This window comes from Mustela putorius, unplaced genomic scaffold (genome assembly GCF_011764305.1).
Source record: "Mustela putorius furo isolate JIRA1106 unplaced genomic scaffold, ASM1176430v1.1 tig00003942_pilon_pilon_pilon, whole genome shotgun sequence".
Taxonomy (NCBI): Eukaryota; Metazoa; Chordata; class Mammalia; order Carnivora; family Mustelidae; genus Mustela; species Mustela putorius.
Window position 1 is genome coordinate 13,821,138 of NW_025422087.1, and position 15,760 is coordinate 13,836,897.

The 15,760-nt window shown below is 47.5% G+C and overlaps 1 long non-coding RNA gene across 2 annotated transcripts in view; it reads left to right on the forward strand.

The window, feature by feature from the left end:
• The window catches only part of LOC101680403, a 71,109-nt gene extending 55,688 nt beyond the window's left edge, over window positions 1-15,421 (forward strand). Inside the window, exons 5-6 of one of the 2 annotated variants that reach the window (XR_001181031.2) lie at window positions 2,350-2,523; window positions 14,895-15,420. This is a non-coding gene — a long non-coding RNA (uncharacterized LOC101680403). Of the gene's footprint in view, window positions 1-2,349; window positions 2,524-14,894 lie in introns of both variants that reach the window. The other variant, XR_006603556.1, reaches the window with a different exon arrangement.
• Window positions 15,422-15,760: the final 339 nt, after the last annotated feature.

The following is a 15,760-nucleotide window of genomic DNA, read 5'->3' on the forward strand; positions in this document are numbered from 1 at the left end:
CATCTTCTGGAATGACAGAGGCTAAATACAGCTTCCATGACAACTTGTCATCACTGTAGGCATTGTCCTCCCCCTGAGCCTTGTGAAGCCTCACACAGACATGATCTGTCACGTTTCTCACCTTCTCACAGCTATGAGAGAGGTTGGGATTTTGCCCCCCAGATAGGAGAGAATCTGCAACGGAAAGGTCCGGGAGGCTGGTTTCTTCAGAATTCCCCGTGCGGATCCCTCGGTGGCAGGCACAGCTGCTGTGCTGGCAGGTCCTCACATGCTTTGGGGATTCAGCCTTCTCAGAAATGAGGCAAACAGAGACACCTGAAAGCCTGTTCTTAGGAACACATCTGCTATTGGTCAAACTGTGCGCCCCAGAAAGATAAACGTTGAAATCCCAGCCCCTAGGACCAAAGAATGGGACCTTATCTGGAAATAGACTCTTTGTAGATGTGATAGAGTTAAGACAGGGTCACCAGTCTGGGCCTTAATTCAGCATGACTGGTGTCCTTGTAAGAAGAGGTGATTCTATGTGCCACGGGATAGCAGAGACACACACAGAGAAGGCCACGTGACAACAGGCATGGACACCCATGCACTGCAGCTCAAGCCAACAAATGCCAGTGGCCAGAAGAGGCCAGGATGGATCTCTGTTCCTTCAGGACACAACCCTACTGACACCTCGATTTCACACCCCTGGCTGGCGGACGGGAGGAGAACATAGTTCTGTTGGTGGAGACCACCAGAACGTGGCACATATGGTGGACTCTTTGTCATGTAGACTCTGCGAATGCTCAAGGGTCACAGGGCAGAGATGGAGGGAGAGCAACCTTACAAAAATGGGGCAGATCATTGTGGTCTTGTTGGCTCAAAGGCAAGGATTGCCAGAGGAAAATCCTGACCAGGGGCATGGTTGGAGGCAGGAATCATGAGCCAGGGGAAACAGTGAGCTGGGCTTCAGGCAGGAGAGAGAACAGGCCGGAGAAAGACCTGGAAAGATGGGCTGGACTTAGTCCCAAGAGAGAGGTGCAAGGGGTTTCTGAGTGTGAGAATTAGGGAGAGCAAAATAATGCCTTCCTCACAGGGTTGTGGGGAGACATGAATGAGCCAGCATGTGAGAAAGTGCTCTTGAGCTAAAGCACCGTAAATGCACGGCTCGTACAACAGCAGTTACAGCAACAATCACTGCCGTCTACTCTGGGGTTCAGGGAGATGTCCGAACAATTTCAGCTGTCCCGATGGGCTGGGAATGACTGCTCAGCATCAGCATCTCCCGTAAGTCACGTAAGGAACTTGGTCCCTCCACTGACAGCAGGGAATCTGGGGCACGGAGAAGAGCAGATCTAAGGACAAAAATCAGACACAATAATTGAGGGGAGGTCTTCAGCCTCAGCTTTGCCAAACTCCTGAATTTTTTCTGTTCTTAATTCATTCCGAGAGAGTCTCTCGGACATGGGAGTTGTCTGCCCCTTGACTGAGTGATGGAGAGGAGGTGTATGTCCTGAATCATTTATGAGCAAGTGTGTGGAGGGGAACTAGGGGCCGTGACCCATCCCCAAGCTTCTTTTCTGGTGTGGCCAGAGGAACAGCAGTGGGCATCTCAAAGAGCTTTGGTTTGGGGGAATTTTTAAACCCCATGCCCCTTGGTTAGCTCCCGGGAACATAACTCACTCTCACCATATCTTGGACGGTGTCTTCTCTGTGACTTGTGGCTCCTGGGACTTCTACCCTTGTTGTCACTGGGGCTGGGGGCTTGGCCAGCTTCCCCCACTGGTTCCCTGCTCTCTCTAGCCTCTACTGCCTCTTGACGTCCAAGTAATCAATTGCCACCTCTTGTGCTTTCTTCTTCTGAGCTCCCCAATCCAAGGCCATGGTTCTGCTCTATGTCATGTCCTTATGAACTGTACTCTGGATATCTCCATAGCTTCTTTACAGTCAGATTTCCAGCCCATTTTCTTCATTGTCACATGAATGGTCTTCTTATGACACAGGTCAGACTGTTTTACTCCCTCAAAATCTTCAGTGGCTCTCCTTGCCCAAAGTATCTGGTTCAACTCCTGGTTGTGGCCTCAAGACCCTCGAGGGTGCAGCCCCAACCCGCCTTTCCAGCTTCCTCACCTGCTGTGTCTGTGTCTCGGACACCCACCACATGGTACCTTGTGCCATTCCTGCCTCTGTGTTTTCGCTTGGCTATCTGCGGGATCCTCTTCACTTCCACTCAGACCCACCTCTCCAGGTGGCTTTCCCTAAGCCACACACTTGGAATTCGTCAGTCCCCACTTTGCCTTTCCTTACTGTTCTGCTCTCTCTTCTACTAGAGTTAAATATGCCGTATATGCTTGCTTGCTTTCCCTCCAGATTGTGAGCTGCTCCAGAGGCGCTGCTGCGTTTATTCACTTCTATGCCCTGTGCTCTCAGAACACACCAGCCAGTGCTCGAAGACGACCGAAACCACACAGTGGGACGGTGAGGAGGCTGGCCTCCACAGGCGAACGGGAGTGTCATGGTTGCAGGATTTCTGCTTCCTTCTCGGTAGGCGGAAGTTGGAAACTGGAGAATCGGGTTGGGTGGGGGAGGGGGGTAGCCTTCGCGAGTCTACAACAGAAATGCAGCTGTATTTCCCTTCTCTTGTGCTCCTCTGGTTTTTGTCTCCTGGCCTCGACTTGGAATTTCAGTTGGAAACTTGAAATGCAACCAAAATAGTTTCTTCTGTGTCACTCCTGAATTAAGGCTTTCGAAAACCTTCCTTTCCACTCGAGCCTTTCTCTTGAAAATCAGCTCTGCTGCAAAGTGGGGCTAATTCTGCCCCCGCCGCCCCCGCTCCCTGCGGATGTCGTGGGGAGGATGGCTGTAAATGGGGCACTTTGAGACTCTCCGGTGTGTCAACAAGCTGTGAGTTTCATTCATTTAAAAGATGTAAATAAATGCAGCTGCATCTGGCTGTGTGAACAACAGAAGTAGGACCGCGCTGCTAAAACCAAGTGAGGAGATGCTCTAAATTGAGCGAGACGCCCAGCCTTGAGGATAATTTAAGGAGCATTAATAAATATAGTTAGAAGACTCATGCGGCAGAACTCATACCTCCAGCTTGTCTTTTTTCCACCCTGTGAGCTAGCAGAATTCATAGCGACAGCTTTAGAACAACAAAGAAAGAACTGGCTGCTTCTCAGAACCAATTAAGGGGTGAGAAAAGGAAGTCTCATGCGTTAAACATGCGTGTTGGAATTCTCCGTTACTATACTTAAAATAATTATATAACTTCATATTTCTCATTAGAATATTTTATTAGGCGTTAAACAGTGTTCGACTTCGAAAAACCGCATCTTCCGGAAATCAGCCTAAAAGTCTGTTTGCTTGAGGGTCTAATGCACTTTCTCATAAAAATGCCATTATAAGTGCAGCTGGGTTCCCAAGCTGGCCCACGAAAGCCATTTGAACTTCATAGTATTGATGCCATGTTGTAGATTTGCAAGAAAAATTTGTAAAAAAAAAAAAACCCAAAAAAACCAAGCCCATTTCCCTTGCAACAGTATAAGAGCATACTCAGCACTGATGTAAGTAATTTAATCTCTCATGCCTGAAATTAAGGAAGGTTTTCATTTTTACTGAATGATGCTGCCTGTGGGAAAATAGGATTAATTAAGGAGGATGAACGTATAGATCAGCGCCATGGTAGAGAATCTGCAGGGCGACGTGGGTCCTCCCTCAGGCTTCCAGATTGAGGCTGGGGGTTCTTCAGGACATTTAATCTCACTTCCAAATGTCGGCCCTTCCTTCCTCCTTGTATGGACAGCCTCTGGCCCTTTTGCATGGTGACCGTGACTGGGCTCACATTTCCTTGGCTCACACATGGAAACAGAGGAAGGCAAAGGGAGGGGCAATTTCCTGCAGGAATGGAGCACAAGTTGCGCGAGAGGAAAGAGGAAGAAGAGGTTCTTGAAAAGTGTGCGTGTGTGTTGGGAAAAATAAATTCGCCGTATTGGGAAAATGGGGCTGAGTCAGCAAAAACGCACCATATGCCTTCAAGGAGAAGCAGCCGACGGTTAGATCTGAGCGTGCCTGCCATTAGCTGCCCAGGCTGTGGACTCTCATCCTCAGCAACAAGCAGGAAGGACACGGTGTGAAACCAACGGCTCTTTTTCACAGGACATTCGTGAGTTGATTGCTTGTAACTTTGGGGGTTACTGCTCTCTCTCAGGAACGACTTTGAATTTTTTAAGTACAATCATGATTCATTTCTCTTCCACTTTCCACTCAGGGTAAACTACTGTGTCCTATTTTAAAAATGTTTCTCTCTCTCTCTCACCATCACTTCCAACCCACCTTGCTACCACTGCGGAGATGATACTTCCATCATACCCTTCTCCATACAAAGATTTGGTGGTTTCCTGTTTTCTTGGCAAGTCGAACCTTTCTGGCCGAGTGTTCCAGCCTCCATTATAGGGCCTCCCCCTTCCTGGCCAGGCCATGCCCCCTGCCTCCTATCAGATTCCTCTGCTGTGACGTGGCCTGAATCCTTCCTGTTCTTGGCAAATGCTACAACCCTTCCAGGATCAGCTCGGTTTCCTTCTTGAAATTCATGCATTCTCTTCCCTGGCTGTCTGCATTCCCCATACTCATAGGAAGCAAAGTTTGGGGTATCTGCTCTCCCTACAATAATTTAGGCACAGGAGATCCTAGCAAAGATATTTGTGTTATGTGGCCCTGCCTTCTGAAGAGCTACCCTTGACTGGGCAAAGAGAGGACATGGGACTGACCCGCAGACTGAGTGTCTGGAAATGGAATGTGTCGACTCAGGAAAGGAGGGTCGGCTGCATTCTGTTCTGTGGAAGAGAGACCATGGGAGCCTAATGGTAAAAAGGCAAGCAATGCTCAGGGTTCTTGGTAGAGAACTACAGAAACCAACCCTGGTGAACCTGAGCAGCTGCAATGATCTTTCTGAAATTTAACTCAGAGCACGATACTCTCCTGCTGTTCTAGAATAAAGAATTCCTCTGGTCTTTGTCCCAGGTTCCTATCACAGAGCTTCTAAACCCTTAGGATTTCCCAAGTGATGGAGTGCCATTGTTTTTCGTGGTGGGTCTTGATAGTTTATGCTAACAGGATGCCTCGGGATGGGGACAGACCACATCAGAAACACTCACCATGTGATCAGAGAGTTAATTGGGCTGTGAGCCACGGAGGTCAGCCTGCCCTTGGGGGAGGAGATAGGTGTTGAAGACACAGTTCATCCATGTGGGTCAACGATTCAATCAGCTGTGCCCATGCTGATGAAGCCCCAGCAGACTCTCTGGACATGGAGGCTCAGGCGAGCTGCCCTGCTTGGTGACATAACCCTGGGTCCCTGGGGAGAGGACTCAGACCTGGTTTTATGTGGCTTTTCATGTGGCTGGTCTCGATTTGTACCCTATATGTGCAACTGTAATCAGAAGTGTAGAGCTTTCCTGAGAGCTGAGGGGGCCATAGAATCCCCTGAATTTGTACCTAGTAGGTTAGAAGTGTGGGTGGCCTCAGGACCCTGAACCCGCACTGGTGCTGAAGTAATGACAGCCTTCCTGGGGGCTGTGCCCTTGAACCCCAGGGGTCTGTGCAGATTCTGGGTGGTTAGTGTCAGATCTGCAGTATAGCTTAACACCTTCAGCTGGCTTCTGTTAATCCAGAATGTCCCAGAATGAAGGAAGTCCTTACTGGTCTCTCTGGCGCCCTGTCTCTCTGTGCTCCTCTTTGTTTGCTCTGGCCTGACCCTGGCCCTCATACTCACCATGCTGGCTTCCTGCCAAGGCCTCACACTCTGCTGGGAATGCCTTTCCTCAGATCTGCACATGGACTTCTCTGCAGGTGGGAGAGCTTCTGGTCTTGTGCACCTCAATACCCAAGACCTAGAACAGCAGGTCGATTGGTTGGTTGATTGGTTCTAGATCACAGGTTGGTTGGTTCTAGATCACAGGTCACAGAAGAGCCCCAGGGAGCCTGTTAATCATAATTCTGCAACTTACAAGATCAGATTTGAGGTCTGACTTTTTAGTAGATTGGCTCCACAGCTGTGAGAGACATGAGGTTCTCTTTCACGATTGGAAAGGCTTTATGGGTCTCTAGCCTTGACATCAGCTGAGATGGTAAAGCTTGGAGCTGTCATTTTCCCTGGGAACTCAGTGTTCTGAAACAGCCAGCCCATCCAGAGCCCTTTATCTTCATCATTTCCACCCAAATGCTCAGTTAGGCCATGCTGGCTCTCTTCAAGCCTTGCCTTCTGGAGCACTTCCTCCCAAGCAGACAGCAGTGAGAATTTAGGTGACCATTGGCAACTGCATAGCACGGACGCCAGTATCGCATCTCCCACTGGCATCAAGCAAGTCACTACACTCGAGCCAAGGCACCCCCAATAACCAGTCCCAATTCCTATCTTTGGGTCCATTTGCTGGGCTGCATTAGGAGCTGAGCGTTAGTTTAGTTGGGGAGCATAAACTGCTCTAGGTTTTTAAAGGGAGGGAATTTGGTAACAAAGGTCTTGTCACAGTGGGAGCCAGAAAGGGGAAGAAGGACTGATTCAAACGCTGGTGGTTTCAGGAAGGCCGTCCGCCCCTGGGGCTGGATGTGCAGACAAGAGTATGGTGTTGCCCGAGCCCACGGCCACCCTGCTGCTTAGTTGCCACACCCCCAGCATCACGATGAAGACCACCTCTCCCTGCCTCCCGCTTTCCCGTCTCCTTCCAGTGCCTTCCAGCGCAGAACCAGCTGTCAGGGGAGTCCAAAATGCAGTCTTCAGGCTTCTGCCCTGGGATGGGGAGGAGGTGGAGCAGGCGAGTATTGGCTGCGAGGCCACAGGCTGTGAGTGGCCCAGACTCTGGGTCCCCCGGCAAGCCTTCCTCTTCCTCCCAGACTAGAGCAGATCATGCTGTGCTCCCTCTCAGAACTTCCTGGACCTAAACCCTCATAGATCTTCCTGCAGTTTATTGTATATTACGTTTATATGTACAGACATACGTTCTCCCCGCTAGAAGCTTCTAGAAGGCAGGACCTGTGTGTGTAGTGTTGGCAGCTCCGGCTCGTCATGGATGCTCACAAACATTTATGAATGCATGCCCAACTGCCAATGCTGCCTTACTTTACACAGTCCCTCTGGTCCCGATCCAGATGTGTCCTCCAACTCCAGTGGAGCTAAGGTCAGCAGAAGACTCAGCTCTGACAAATCAGTGTGCTGGAATCTGTGACAATGTCCCATTGTCCACCTGTGGTCCCCATAGAGCATCTTTCCCAAAGAGGCAGAGATGGGGCACATGTGATGCAGGGCATGGCATAGCTCTAGACAGAGCATGGATTTTTAGCAACAAAGCCTGTGACAGTCGTCAGCCAGAAAGAAGACATTCAGCCACGTAATCAGATCGTTGAAGGAGTCATCGATGGTCTCAGGATGGGTGAGTAGCTAGGGCTACCTGTGTTCACACCTGCAAGGCCGTCTCCATGCTGAAGGCTGAATGAAAAAAACATCAAAATTCAGAACAGTGATGTTTGGAGATGTTTTAGCTTCTCTGGCAATTTGATAAACGAATAGGAAAGAACAGAGGGGACCCTGTAATTCTGAATTGGTCTGGAAACAATGCTAGAGGCTTCAATGTTAAGAAATTCCATCTTTTCCCTTTTCTTTCCTGGGCTTTGGCTGGTTCTTGCACCATAAATCTTAAAGGAGGCAGTGCTGGGAGTAGACACGTTTGACCCTCTGGGTGCCCGGGGCCTGGAGGAAAAAAAGTCTCCTTGGGCCCTTCTGAATCAACCATTCAGATGCTGAATCTGATGCTGACTGATTAGGGTTTCATGGTCATAACATATTTGGTTAAGAACTGTTCATTTTAATTTGTGACTTCACTAATTCACTGTCAATTACTGAGAAACCAGAAGTCCTCCAAGGAATTGTTCTTTTGGGCCACCTGGATGGCTCAGTTGGCTAAGTGTCTAATTCTTGGTTTCAGCTCAGGTTGTGAACTTGGAGTCGTGAGATTGAGCCCCATGTCAGGCTCTGGGCTCTGTGGGGAGTCTGTTTGGGATTCTCTCTCTCCCTCTCCTGCCCCTCTCCCTGTTCATGCTCTCTCTCTCCCAAATAAATAAATAAATCTTTTTGGAAAAAAAAAAGGAATTGCTTTTTCTATCTCTGTTGATTGCCTAGTGTTCTTATTAAAGGAAAATTTTTGGTGAGGAAATGCCACTGTTTTCCAGTTATTTCTCAGGCTAACCAGGTGGAATTCAGTGGAACTCCATCCATCCAGTCAGCCATATACATTATGTACCATCCATTCAGCAAACCTGTGCTGGACACCTGTATTGATTGTCCTCCATCCTACTGGCCAGGAGATGTCTGTCACTGATGGGGGGAGCTTGGATTGCCCCTGGGGTGCTGTAGTGATGAAGCCATCAAAACTTTAACTGGGGTCAGCTGGAACAAATGCACTGGACAGGGTAATGTGGCAGCCATTTGTCAGTAAAGGAGGAAGTAAGTAGTAATCTGGAAAAGGAAGCTAGAACTGGAGGGTTGATGACAGGGGCAATCAGTGCATTGAAGAAAGACAACGAAGGCTAAAGGTAATCACCTATTAAGGCCAAGCATAAAGGCTGCACCAAATGGTCGAGAACTTAATTGGAAGAGTAGCAGGTGTCTGAGAGAGGGCTGAATTCTCAGTTCTGTCAAGTCTACTACACCAAGGTCAGGGCCTTGAGTGGGGCAGAGTGGAATCCTGATGCATGCAGTGGGGACATCTGTGTCAGTAAAATCTTGAATCTCTAGGTCCCTCTGAACCTTCTGGGCCCGCAGAAGTAACCTGTTCCTCTCTGTTAAAGGGTAGCACTTCTTCTTCAAGACAATGTCACCAGGCCAGTAAATAAGGTTGAGTCCTACCATAGCCTGGCTGGAGAAGTGAGGGGCCAAGACTTCTATACCATTCTCTGGCATGAACTGGGAGTATATATGGAAAGGATTCTGATGGTCTAGATCAGCATATGCAGGGAAGTATTCTGAGGATTCTAGATCACTCTATGTAGGAAAGGATTCTGAGAGTTCTAGATCAGCATATGCAGGAAAGGATTATGAGGTTTCTAGATCAGCTTACATTCTAGGAAAGGATTCTGAGGGTTCCAGTCAGCATGCATCCTAGGAAAGGATTCTGTGAGTTATAGATCATCATACACAGGAAAGGATTCTGAGGGTTCTAGATCAGTGTATGAGGAAAGGATTCCTTTTGATCATATGAAATACAGTTATAACAAGTGTTTTTATAGCCATGCCCACCAATTCTATCATTTTTGTGATTTCTGGATGTTTCAGTTCATAGATTTTTCTCCTTGTTATAAATTATATTTTCCTGCCTTTTTGCATACTTTGTAATTTTTTATTGGATGCTAGACACTTAATTTTACCTTCTTGGGTCCTGGATACTTTTGCATTTCCTCTAAATATTATCGAACTTTATTTTGGTATGTGGTGAAGTTACCAGTTGGATACTTTCCAGTCTCCTTTAATATCTGTTAAATGGGATGAAGCAGCATTTAATCTGGGGAGAATTTCCCTTGATTCCTGACACAGATCTTCTGCATACTTGACTGAGGTGCCGTGAGTTATCATGAGTTCTCACTCTGGCTGGTAAGAACAGCTGTCATTGTGGAACCTCCAAGTCTTGTTCTTTCTAAGCTTTTCTTGAGTTTCTTTGCCTGGCCTTAGTTTCTTCACACATAGGAGATGGTCAGTACTCAGCTGATGCCTGGAGGAGGACTTTCTGTAGATCTTCTGAGCTCTTTCTGTGTACAACTCTCTCATCTTTGCTACTTGGTCCTGGAATACTAGGGCTGTCTCGGCCCTCCTGTACTTCCATATCTGTGTCCTCAACTCAGGGAGACCATGGGACTCTGCCCCCATTCTCCTCCCCAGTCTCTGAGCCATAGCCCAGGAACTCAAGGAAGACAGGAAGGTAGGCCAATGTTGGACTCACATTCTGCCTCTCAGAGGTCACCGTCCTTCACTGCCTACCTTCCGGTGTCTTGAACACCATAGTTTTATAGAGTTTGTCTGTTTTCTTAGTTGGTTCATGCAGGAGGTAAATCTAGTCTCTGTTTCTCCATCTGAGCTGGAAGTCAAAGTCAGTCTGTAGTTAACTTTTTTCCTTTAAATAATATATTAAACTTACATTTCCTAACCTATCAATCTTCATAAATGAATCAGTGTCTCGACTCTCCTTGTGAAATGGGAAAAAATTATACTCCAACAGCACCTCCCTTTTCAATCTTCTGGCTTTGGCATGTTGTGAAAATTTTCCCCAATATATTATCATCAAATTATTATTATTTTAGAATTGTGTAACACTTCTTCCAAGATTTATAGTGCTTTTGTCATATTTTATAACTGTAGTTACCAGGATTTCTACGTTTAACTGAAACCAGATTACCACTAGTTTTTTTTTTTTAATACCTTGGCTTCTCCATGCATGAATTCATTATTTTGATTCTTCATTTCATTACAGAGTGCTCATGCCATTTACCTTGGCAAATGTGCATTGACTTGTACCCTTAGCTTCCTAGACTCTGCACACTCAGAATGGATCAGTCTGTCTGGGGTGGATACTTATTGCCCAATTTCACAATAGATTCATAAGGAATCTAGTACATGATTTTGTTCATTGATAATGAATAATTTAGCTCCTTTAGAGACCAAGACACTGATGTTCTCTGGTCAGTGCATTGTGTCTCAATAGAAAACTTAACACAACAGGTCAAATTTTAAAGATTTTACCTATTTATTTGAAAGAAAGATATATATATATATATATATATAGAGAGAGAGAGAGAGAGAGAGAGAACAAGTGGTCAGGGAGGGGCAGAGGCAGAGGAAGAGGGAGAATCTCCAGCAGACTCTGTATTGAGCATGGAGCCCCACACAGGGCTCAATCTCACGACCTTGAGATCATGACCTGAGCCAAATCAAGAGTGGGAAGCTTAACTGACTGAGCCAACCAGGTGCCCCAACAAGTCACATTTTAATGGGCAGTTTCTGTGCAATCATAACAAGGTGGCTGTGGGAGTGAGTTTTACTTTTTTTTTTTTAACCATTTTTTAAAAAATTCAAGTGTAATAACATACAGTGTTCTATTAGTTTCAGGTGTATAATATAATGATTCAGCATTCTGTATAATACTCAGTGCTCATCATAAGTGTAGTCTTAATCCCCAGATCCCATTTAGTTCCTTGTATTTAAGAGTCTTTTTTAAAAAATCTTTTTCTCTTTGTGTTACTTCTTAATTCCACATATGAGTGAGATCAGGTGGTATATGTCTTTGACGGACTGTGTCACTTAGCATTGTATCCTCTAGGTCCACTCATGTTGCTGCAAATGGCAAGATTTCATTCTTTTTCATGGCTGAGTAATATTCTATTGTGATATGCCACATCTTCTTTATCCATTCATCTACTGATGGACACTTGGGCTGCTTCCATAATTTGGTTATTGTAAACAATACTGTAGTTGACCGCATAGGGGCATATATATCTTTTTGAATTAGTGTTTTCATATTCTTTAGGTAAATTCCCAGCCTTGGAATTACTGGATCATAGGTTGCTCTATTTCTAACTTTTTGAGAATGCTCCATTCTGTTGTCCACAACAGCTGTACCCGTCTGCATTCTCACCCACAGTGCATGAGGTCTCCCTTTTCTCATCCACGTCCTTGCCAACATCTGTTATTGTACATTTAAAACACTTGAAGACCTCAGGTTCAGAGCACCCACCTGCAATGTGGAGATGTCCCTACTGCGCGCACTTGGGGTGTGTGCGCAAAGGCATCTCTGCTCGCAGGTATCCTGAGTGAGAGTCCCCACCAGCAGCTGCCTCTGACAGCCGTGGAGTCTGGGTATTCGCTAATCCAATCCCTACTTTCTTTTTTTTTTTAAAGATTTTATTTATTTATTTGAGAGAGCAAGTGAGAGTGCACAAGCAGGGGGAGCAGCAGAGGAAGCAGCAGGCTCCCCACTGAGCGTGGAGCCTGATGCAGGGCTCGATCATAGGACCCCGGGATCATGGCCTGAGTTGACGGCAGACACTGAACCGACTGAGCCCCCAGGCGACCCGTGATCCCTACAATTTTTGTGTCATTTTCTCTGCTTCAACTTTGGCTCTGTAACAATTCAGCAAGAATTTGCTTAATTAGCCAGGGTTGGGCCCCAGGAATACTTGATCTTTAGGGTAGTTTTTGTACCTTTCAAATCTCACCCTTTAAAAACTGACTTAGAGTTTACTCTTTCAGTTTGGGGGAACGTTGTAGTTGTCTCTCTGACAATGACCCTTTTTTTCTGTGAATGCCGACCTGTCATTTGTTCTTCGTTTCTGACTCGTTCTGCTTGTTCCCTTTTGTATAGTGGTCTTGCTGTTTCTGATTGTCCCTGTTGTGAGAAATACCGGCTGTCGGACTTGCTCTCTACTTAGTATTTAACACATCTTATACCAAGATGTTCAGTGGGTACTGGTCAGGGGAAGTAAAAAGTTTCCCTGACCTCCTCCTGTTCTTTGGCACCTGAATGCCTAGATCTAGACTCATGTTCCATCTGTTCTTTAAAAAAAAGGAGATTTGGGGGTGCGTGGGTGGCTCAGTTGGTTAAGTGTCTGCTTTCAGCTCAGGTAGTGATTCTGGGATCCTGCGATCGAGCCCCGCATCGGGTTCCCTCCCTGCTGCATGGGGAGCCTGCTCTTCCCTCTGCCCCTCCCCCGCCTCGTGTGCATGCCTGCTCTCTCTCTCTCTCTCTCTCTCTCTCTCAAATAACTAAGAGTTAAAAAAAATTTAAAAAGCTGATTTGGAAACCTGTTGGAGTCCGCTTGATATTGCAAGGCATGACCCGAGTCACAGCAAAGGCAGACATGAGTGAGTGGGAAGGGGACGGAAGGAAAATGCATATTAAAATCCCAAGACAAGTATATTGAGCGTTAAGTTTCCAGTTTCTGGAGTGGACGACGGAGGATGACTGCTCAGAGCATGTGTGAACAACTTTACTTGGTTATCGCCCATTCTCAGCGAAGCCTCCTGACAGCAGAACCTACAGCTTCTTGGGGGGCCGGGGTCACAGGCTTCTTCTATTAGGGACCAGCCACGTTTGCCCATAGTCACATATGTATTCAAATGGAGCTCAAACAATGCTGGGGCCAGAGAACAGTGGGTGACGTCCTGTGTGATGTGTGGCAGAGATCACAGTACAGCCAGCCACCTGTGAGGTTTGGGTTCAGGCACGTTGGCAGCAGGGGACACGGTGTGTGGACATTCATCCCCATTTGTCCGCATCAGCTCCAACCCTTCTCCTGGTTCCCCTCTTTCCCAGGCTCTGCCCGGGGGTGATTGCCTCTTGATTGCTCCTTCCACTCTAGGCAGGGTCAGGGGCTCTTGCCGTGCACTCCCCTGCTCTTCCTGCTGTCATAGACCCCAAACCCGCTGAACCATAGTTGTTTGTCTCTTATTCATCCTTGAGGGTAGTGCTGAGGGCATGGTGCTGGCGAGAGAACATTGGGGGCCTGTCTGCCGGAAGAGCAGGAGGCTTAGCGGAGCGGTAGGCTTCTGGCGACCCAAGCTCCCCGCGGCTCTAGGAGACAGACACACTGCTGATGACAGGGCTGCTGAGGCTGCCATGGCCCGCAGACATCACCCATCTGGAACGCTAGACAGAGAGAGTGCAGGTCACTGTCAGAGTCCTAGCCTCTTGGCCGCTCTGCTGGACACAGGTGTGAACACAGGTGCTGGACACAGGCTTGCTCTTTGGGGACTGTCACAGCCAAGTGAGCCTCCAGCCCGCTGGCCCCTTTCCTGCCTTCTTTGCCCAGTGCTGCTCGTCAGCCTGTAAGGTGCAGTGGAGGGTTTCTTCTCTCCCAGCAAGGATCCCTTGCTGTTCCCTTCCATACCCACCTCTGGGTTGTGGGACCTCCACTGGGATGTGGATGCGTGAGTTCACCTGGAGGCTCAGGGGACCCTGCTGATTCACCCAAGTCTTCTCTCTTTCTATGGGTGGGGAGTGTCTCTGCAGGCCCCTGGAGCTCCCACTCCCCCATGGACTCCCATCACAGCCCCTGTGGGATGGTCTGCTCCCCCCCAGCAGAGGTGATGCTGTGGAACACGTCTTGGGCACTCTTCCAGTCTTTTTTCTACCTATTCTTTTTTCTACCTATTTATACACATAACACGCACAAATGTGGAGTCTGGTTTCGTTCCTGCACACATGAGCTCATACTACAAATCCTTTGGTTCTATCTTTTCCTTCCTTCTGTTTTTCCCTCCCTCTCTTCATTTCCCCAGAACAAAATGGATGTGTATAAAGAATCGTCTTGATGTTTTAAGGGCCTATAAAACACTAAGCTGGCATTCAAGTAATTGATTCCTCTGTAGGAAACATCCAATTGCTGCAGATCAACCACTCAGCTGTTGATTAATTAATCATGTAGTTCTGCAAAAATTCTCCTTTTTCTCTCTGCAGGCATAAATCACCCACCACAGGGGGGCTGGGAACCACTGGAGAGCCAACAGAGTGAGGCGCTCCACTAAGAGGGTCTGTGCCCCAGATTTCTAGCTCTCTGCTCAGCGCCATGCTGCGCCCTGCCCTGAAAGCCCTCCAGGATCTGCCTGCCCCAGGCACCCTCATCACATCCTGAGGAATGTGGGGGAAGGAGTGTCTCTGTCCCCCTGGCAAACACTCGCTTTGGAAAGCCATGAAAATGCTTACACGGTAATAAGGCTGTGGGATGCAGATCCCACAGCAGATCCCAGATTTCCATGAATGACACATTTATTCCACACTCGCTTTGGGCTGGGCAGTTTGCCTGTGCTGTGCATGTATTAACTCGGCTGCTTCTCCCAGGCTCTTAAAGTGGGTTCTATTCGGCTCCTTATTTTACAGAGGAGGGAAATGAGGCCCAGAGAGGCTGACTTGCCTAAAGACACAAGGCGAAGTACAGCGTGAAGGTCCGAACACAGGCAGTCTAACTCTGGATCCTTTGCTCATAATCACAGAAGTTTGGACGTTGGAAGACCAACAGTGTTTTGGTCATCGTGCAGAGAGCTGGACTTACTGATGGCTTCAGTGGCCCTTCTTTGTGGATTCAGGACGACACTGGCCAGGCCTGTTCAAAGACCCAAGGAACTCTTTCTTTCTGAGGCCTTAGCCTACAACATTAAAACAAATAAAATGCTACATTAAATGTAAATTTTTGCTATAAATACTTTGGTGATGTTTTAAAAATAATTTGCCTTTGAAGTAATCTGGCTGTGAACAGTTCACTTAATTCATGATTGACTGTGATCCCTCATTCATATCTGGAATTCTTGTCATTGTTTCTAGATGTAATGACACTGTTATGAATATTAATTTAGCAAATGAGGTTGACATAATATTATTACATTTTGTCGACATGTAATGAAGCATTTTATTTTTAAAGATTTATTCATTTGAGAGAGAGATTCACAAGCTGGGGCGAAGGAGAGGGAGAAGCAGGCTCTCCGCCAAGGAGGGAGCCCAGTGTGGCGCTTGGTCCCTGGACCCTGAGATCATGACCCGAGCTGAAGGCAGACGCTTAACCCACGGAGCCACCCAGGTGCCCCATGAGTCATTTATTGACCCGGAGAGAGACGGTGAGACCAGGCTGGGGAGGAGCCGAGAACAGAGTGTTCTTCAGTCTTATTTCTACCCCTTGCAGCACCTTCTGCACAGTAGGCCCATCATTTTCAGCTCGTAAAAGGTAGTTCGTTACACTGCCGTGCGTGAGG